Raw genomic sequence first — 7,733 nt, 5'->3', positions numbered from 1 at the left:
CCTTCCTAAGTTTCATGGACTCGATTCTAAAAGTCCATACTTGCACATCAAAGAGTTTGATGAAATAGTCACCACATTACACTTTTCAAACATGTTTGAGGACATTATGCGACTAAAATTGTTTCCCTCATTGAAGGAGAAGGCTAAGATGTGGATGCACTCCTTAAAGCCAAGATCCATCAGCACATGGGTCGAGATGACCCGAGAATTTCTCAAAAAGTTTTTTCCGTTTCATAAAACTAACACTTTAAGGAAGGCAATCGTGAACTTTGCCCAGAAAGAGGAAGAGACCTTCTTTCAATGTTAGGAAAGGTTCAAGGATCTCATGAATTCCTGTCCACACTATGACTACGAAATATGGCGAACAATAAGCTTTTTCTATAACATATTAACTTCACCAATGCGCCAGTTCGTAAAGATGATGTGTAATGGTGAATTCATGAATAAGGAGGCTGATGATGCGTGGGGTTACCTTGATCAATTGGCAGAAAACGCGCAATCATGGGACACCTCTCCAAGACCCACCACTTATAAGTCTACTCAATCAAAGGAAATGGGAGGAATTTATATTTTAAAAGAGGAAGGCGATATAAGTGCAAGAGTAGCCAATCTCACATGAAAAGTCAAGGCCATGGAACTCAAGAAGGCAGAACCTATGAAATCTGGTAAGGCTGCGAAAGTTGTTTGTGGTATTTGTACTTGCAACATACATACCATTGAAAATTGTCCAACAATTCCTACTTTTCAAGAGATATTGAATGAGCAATCAAATGCCGTGAACAATTACCAAAGATCTTTCAAAGGACCCACCTCAAACACATACAACTCCAGTTAGAGGATCCATCTAAATTTTAGTTGGAGGAATGGACAAATGGCTAACCCTCAAGAGACCCTTACATAATTCTTAAATTAAAAGAGGCCTCAAGAAGACACGGTTAAAAAATTCATACAAAATCAAGAGCTATTCAACCAGAATATGGTACAAGCATTACAGGATCTCAAAAGAACAATGAGAATATTTGCATCATCCATTCAAAGGATTGAGTCACACTTAGCGAGTGGGTAGAAAGGGATGCTTCCAGCCCAACCCCTCCCCAATCCCAAACCACAATGTGAAATTAGTAACCCAAGCTCTTCAAATCAAATGGAGCAAGCTCAGTCTATCACCACTCTTAGGAGTGGAAAGACAATTGACAAATCTATTTCGGTAAGGGCTAAAAAGCTTAAGGACCTAGAAAAAATTGAGAATGATAGACCTAGTAATGCCCCACATGGGTTAGAATCGGAACCTTAATGTAAGCCGATTGTGTCATTCCCCCAGTGGTTGATTGCACTAAAACCTCTTTCTACCTCTCAAGATATTCTAAAGGTGCTTAAACGAGTGAAGGTCAACATCCCTCTACTAGATGCCGTTAAATAAATCCCTTCATATACTAAATTTTTAAAAGATCTATGCACTACTAAAAGACGACAAAACATACAAAAGAAAATTTTTTGACAGAAAAAGTGAGTGTCATCCTCAAGCAAGATGTGCTATAAAAAAACAAAAATCCTGGTAGCCCAACCATCACTTATGTAATTGAGAATTACCGGATTGAGCATGCACTTCTTAACTTGCTGGCGGTGTAAATCTAATTCCTTACTTGATCTACAAACAACTGGGTATTGGTGAATTAAAAGCCGCCTGGACCACGTTACAACTTATTGATCGATCAGTTCGTGTACCGAGAGAGATGATTTTGGATGTGTTGGTCCAGGTTGATAATTCTACTGCCCAGTAGATTTTATTATTCTAGATACTCGACCCATCGTGGATGTAAGCACTCAAATACCCGTCATTCTTGGTTACCCATTCCTTACTACATCAAATGCTATCATTAATTGTAGGAATGCGATTATGAATCTATCTTTCAAAAATATGACATTGGAGCTCAACATCTTTTTCAATATGAACAAACAGTCAGAGGATGATGATGATATCCACAACATTAATATGATCGATTCTTTCATGAAAGATAGAGCACTTTTGACTCTATACTTTGACACTCTAGAGATGTGCTTAGCCCACTTCCCTGATTTAGATGATGACATGATTATGGAGATGGATGCCTTGCTTGATGCTATGCCGGTACTTGAAGTTAACCGGTGGAGGCCACAATTTGAGAAATTGCCCTAAACCGATGTAGTGCCTTTATTGTCTAGCCTCAAAGCACCATAGCTTAACCTAAAACCTTTACCCGTTGATGTTAAATATGTCTACTTAGGTCAAGATGAGACATACCCAGTGGTGATTTCTTCCCATCTTAAGAAAGAACAAGAGAGTATGCTTATTTCTACTTTTATTGAGCATAAAAGAGCCCTTAGATGGTCGATTGTGGACCTTAAGGGAATTGACTCTTTGATTTGTACTCACTGCATTCATCGTGAGAATAATGTGAAAACCTACTGACAACCACAATGTTAACTCAATCCAATTATGAAAGAAGTGGTTAAGGCTAAGGTACTTGAGTTATTGGATGTGGGTATAATTTACCCTATATCCGACAGTCAATGGGTGAGTCCAACTTAGGTGGTTCCTAAGAAGTCCGGAATCACCATCGTAGCCAATGCCGACAATGAACTCGTGCTAACCAGAGTTATTATTGGTTCAAGAATGTGCATTGACTTTAGAAAATTGAATGCCGTCACAAGGAATGACCACTTTCCTTTGCCCTTCATTGACCAAATCTTGGAAAGACTAGTTGGGCATTCTTATTACTGCTTCCTTGACGGGTATTCGGGCTACAATCAAATAGAGATAGCCCTTGAAGATCAAGACAAGACAACATTCACGTGCCCCTATGGCACCTTTGTTTATCGAAGGATGCCATTTGGTTTGTGTAATGCCCCACCACTTTTTAGCGATGTATGTTGAGTATTTTTTTTGACATGGTGGGGTAATATTTAGAGGTCTTCATGGACGACTTCTCTATCTTTGGTGCATCAGTGTCTGAAAAATCTCGAAAGTGTGCTAAAGCGATGCGAAGAAAAGAATTTGGTTCTGAATTGGGAGAAATGTTATTTCATGGTTCCCAAGGGAATTATACTTGGACACATAATTTCGTCAAATGGAATTGAGGTGAACAAGGCCAAAATCGATCTTATCTCTAACCTACCACCTCCCAAAAGCATATGCAACGTGCGATCTTTCTTAAGACATGCTGGATTCTATAGACAATTTATAAAGGACTTTAGTCACATCTCTCATCCTTTATGTAATCTACTTCAAAAGGACACTCCATTCGAGTGGACTGAACAATGTCAAGAAGCTTTCACTAAGCTCAAGAGCATGTTGACTACTGCACCCATCATGCAGCCACCCAGCTGGAGCATACCTTTTGAGATTATGTGTGATGCGTCTGACTATGCTATTGGGGGCAGTGTTATGCTAGATAAAAGAGAAGAAGCTCTACATGATTCACTATGTGAGTAGAACTCCAACTTCTGCCTAAGTGAACTTTTCTACTGTGGAGAAGGAACTCTTAGCCGTAGTGTTCGCTTTGGACAAATGTAGGTCCTACTTGATCGGATCTAAGATCATTATCTATACAGACTATGCGACGCTAAAGTACCTTCTATCTAAGAAGGATGCTAAGCCTCGCTTGATAAGATGAATCCTCTTACTCCAAAAATTTGATATAAAAATACGAGATAAAAAGGGAGTAGAGAACGTAGTGGCTGACTATCTCTCTAGGCTTGACCTTCCCAATTCCCTTTAGCCGACACCTATAAATGATATGTTCCATGATGAATAATTGTTTAAACTCTCCCAATTACTTTGGTTTGCTAATATTGCGAATTATTTTGCCACAGGTTTCACGCCGACATATTGGACTGCTCAAGATAAGAAAAAATTCTTTGTCGAGGTACGTAAGTTTTTCTGAGATGATCCTTATTTGTTTAAATATTGGTTAGACCAAATTCTAAGGAGATGTGTGCCAGACAATGAACATCAAAGTGTCATCTCTTTTTATCACTCTCAGGCCTGTGGTGGTCACTTTTTTGCTAAAAAGACTACAGCCAAAATTCTGCAATGTAGTTTTTACTAGCTCCCTATGTTCAAAGATACTCATAAGTTTTGCAAAGCTTGTAAGCATTGTCAGAAAGTGGGAGGGTTGTCCCATTGCAATATGATATATCTGAACCCCATTCTTATCATTGAAGCATTTGATTACTAGAGCATCGATTTGATGGGACCATTCCCCCAATCCTTTGGGAATATTTACATTTTGTTAGCTGTAGACTATGTCACTAAATGGGTTGAAGCGATCTCGTGCCAGAATAATGATCATAAAATGGTCATTTAATTCTTAAAAGAAAATATCCTTTCCCGGTTTAGAACGCCTCGGGCCATTATTAGTGATGGAGGTTCACACTTTTATAATAGGCCATTTGAGAACTTAATGAAGAAATATGGCATCTCTCATAAAGTGAGCACTCCATACCACCCACAGACAAGCGGGTAAGCCGAGATTTTCAACAGAAAAATTAAACAAAATTTTAAAATATGGTTAACCCTGACTATAAGGATTGGTCAATTCGCCTGACTAATGCCTTGTAGGCTTACCATACAACTTTTAAGACCCCCATTGAAAGTCTCCCTTTAGACTCGTCTATAGGAAAGCTTGTCACTTGCCTGTGAAGATGGAGTATAGAGCCTACTGGGCTATCAAAAATCTAAACTTTAACTTGGAAAACACTGGCTTGTTGCGCAAGCTCTAACTAAATGAACTTGAGGAAATCTGGAACAACGCTTATGAGAACTTGAAAATTTATAAGGATAAGATGGAGGTGTTCCATGACAGGAACATCATTCGAAAATCATTCGTAACCGGTTAAAAAGTCCTTCTATATTATTCTCGGTTACATTTTTTCAGAAAAACTTCGATCTCGTTGGACTGACCCTTTCACTGTTACTAATGTCTATCCTCATGGGGCCATCGAGATAAAGAATCTGACAAATGACAATGTTTTTAAAGTGAATGAACATTGTCTCAAGCCATTTGTTGAGAAGTTTGATTCAGAGGACATGTCCATGCCTCTGACTGATCCTGTGTACCAGGATTGACCTCCTAGTCTGATGGAGGTGTAGTTAGGTTTATTGCTTTCATAGAATTTAGGATTAGGATAGTTTGATTTCAGTTTGTTTAGTCTTCGTGCTAGCCCATTTACATGTTAAGAACTTTGAAAAAGTTATAATTCTCCTTCTTCAGGTATTATCTTCCCATCACTTCCCATTTCTTTTCGTTGTCTCATGTGCATTACAATGCTCATCTCTTTTACATTGAGGATACTGTAGGTTTTAGGTTGGGGGTGTGGATTAGGTAAACTAATCAGTGTTTTCTTAGTTTTGAGTAAAAATTGTGAAACTTTTTAATTTTTCAAGTTAAAAACATGTTTGAAAAATGATAATTTGTGGAATTAAGAATGCTTTGAGTTTGATGATAACATGGAGATTAAACTTTGAATTGTTGGAGTTTGATCAATTGAGTAGACTATCGTCTAAATTCTTACATTTAATTGATTAAGAGAAAGTTTGAATATCATGTTAGTCTAAGTCACAAGACACGTTCAATTTACTTTTTGTGAATAGTACTAGAATTTCTGATTGTTAGTATGTATATCATTGAAAGATATTTAGAATTAAGTCTGAAATATTTTATCCACCTTAAAAGATGAAAAAAGAACTAGTTGAAAAATAGTGAGATCGACAAAAAGGTCATGTATGGTGAAAAGACTGGAAAAGAATGAAAAAGAATTAATAAAAAAAGACCGTCGATATAAAATAAAAAACTGAAAAAAGAAGAAAAAAGGGGATAAGTTCGGAATTAATACTTGATTATTCAAGTAATCCAGAGGTGATGAGCATGGCTAACATTATGGAATGATAGTATTTTTATGAAAAGTAAGTTAAAAATCACTAAGCACGCTGGAAAAGTTGATATATGAACTTATGCTCTTGATTGATTGATGAAGAACCTATTAGATTAATTGCTCGTTTGATTTAGCTCTAGGTTTTTAAATTTCACTCTCACTTTTTTGGATTATACTCATTCATACTTGTTTACACAAACGATTATTTTCTTAAAGAACTTTGAACATTGAGAATTGAAGATCACTTCACGCATGTTTTGCTCGGGACTAGCAAAAGGCTGGTTGAGGGGTGTGTTGAGTGTGAAATATTGTATATTTTCCCTATTTATACCTTGGTTTTATAAACATGATAGTGCTTAATTGATTTAATTATTCATGTTTTCATGTGCGAGGTGATGTCGAGAGCTTAAGGTGAAGTTGATGCCAAAAGGAAGATTTATGTTCAAAAGATTAATAAATGAAGATTTGGAGATTTGAAAGTCATTAATGAAGAATTCACATGCCAATGATCGAAGAAAACTAAGTGAGGAATAAAGAGAATCAAAGATTTGAAGTGAAGAAAAGGAATCCTGAAATTGTCCTGAAAACAAACATATTTTTGAAATTATCCTGAAAAAGCATATTCTGAAACTCCGAGAATATTTTGGAAAACTTTGTTGAGTGTGAAATATTGTATATTTTTTTCCTATTTATACCTTAGTTTTATAAACATGATAGTGCTTAATTGATTTAATTATTCATATTTTCATGTGTGTTAGAGCATAAAAATCATGAAGAAAGATTGAAGATCAGGAACTAGACATAGAGTGAAAAAATAAGAAAGAAGAAAATCAAAGAAGAAAGATTAACAGTTGCGCGGGTCGCGCAACTAGTGGACATTGCGAGGGTCGCATAATTAACCTAATGAGTTATTTGGACTGGGCGAGGGACTTCATTCATTGCGCGGATTGTGCAAATGTTGACATTGTTACGCGAATCATGCAAACAAATTCACTGTTGCACGGGTCACACAATCAAGAGCAAAGAGTAATCAAGATTAAATGTCAGATCTGATGCAAAGTGGGCCCCATGGCATAAAGATCTAGAGTTGGCACATGTGGAGGCATATAAATACCCCACTCCCCCTCTCATTTGAAAGAAGAAGAATTCTGGAAGGGGAGCAAAGCTTTGAGAGAAGACCAAAGGTGAGGAGTAAAGAAGGGGATCGGTTGTGCGGGCTGCGCAACCCACTAATTAGTTGCGCGGATTGCGCAACCAACGGATTGGTTGCGCGGGTCACGCAACCAGGTCACTATGTAGCCAGTCATAAAAGGAGTCGAGATGCTGATGAAATCGTTCAGTTCGATCTTCACTGCTGCAAGCTCTCCTTTACATAAAGGACAAGCTCAAAAGGGGGAGAAGTTAATCAACACAACATTCCTCCTAAGGAGATGACTGAAGCGACTGTCGAATTCTAGATTTGGATTTTGTTAATTTCAATTCATGTATTTCGAATAATCTATCTTAGAATCAAGGGATATTAGAGGGATGTAAATGAACTCAGTATTAATAATATGATGATTGTTCTAAATAGACTCTTTCTTTGTTACATTTAAATAAGATAATCTCCCAAATTAAATGCATTTGTTTCTTGTTCGAAACAAAATGACGACTTTGCTGGGGAACTTTTATCTTATTTAATATTAACATTGAGATAGTTATATAACTTTCACCATAGTTTGGCGTCTTTCTGACACCAAAATGGCGACTCTCAGTGGAAACATCCTCTCCTTCATCTCTAAGATAGATTATTCGATTCTTCAAACACTAACTATAGTTAT

The sequence above is a fragment of the Magnolia sinica genome, chromosome 17 (assembly GCF_029962835.1).
Source record: "Magnolia sinica isolate HGM2019 chromosome 17, MsV1, whole genome shotgun sequence".
NCBI classification, from domain to species: domain Eukaryota; kingdom Viridiplantae; phylum Streptophyta; class Magnoliopsida; order Magnoliales; family Magnoliaceae; genus Magnolia; species Magnolia sinica.
This window is presented reverse-complemented; position numbering follows the sequence as displayed.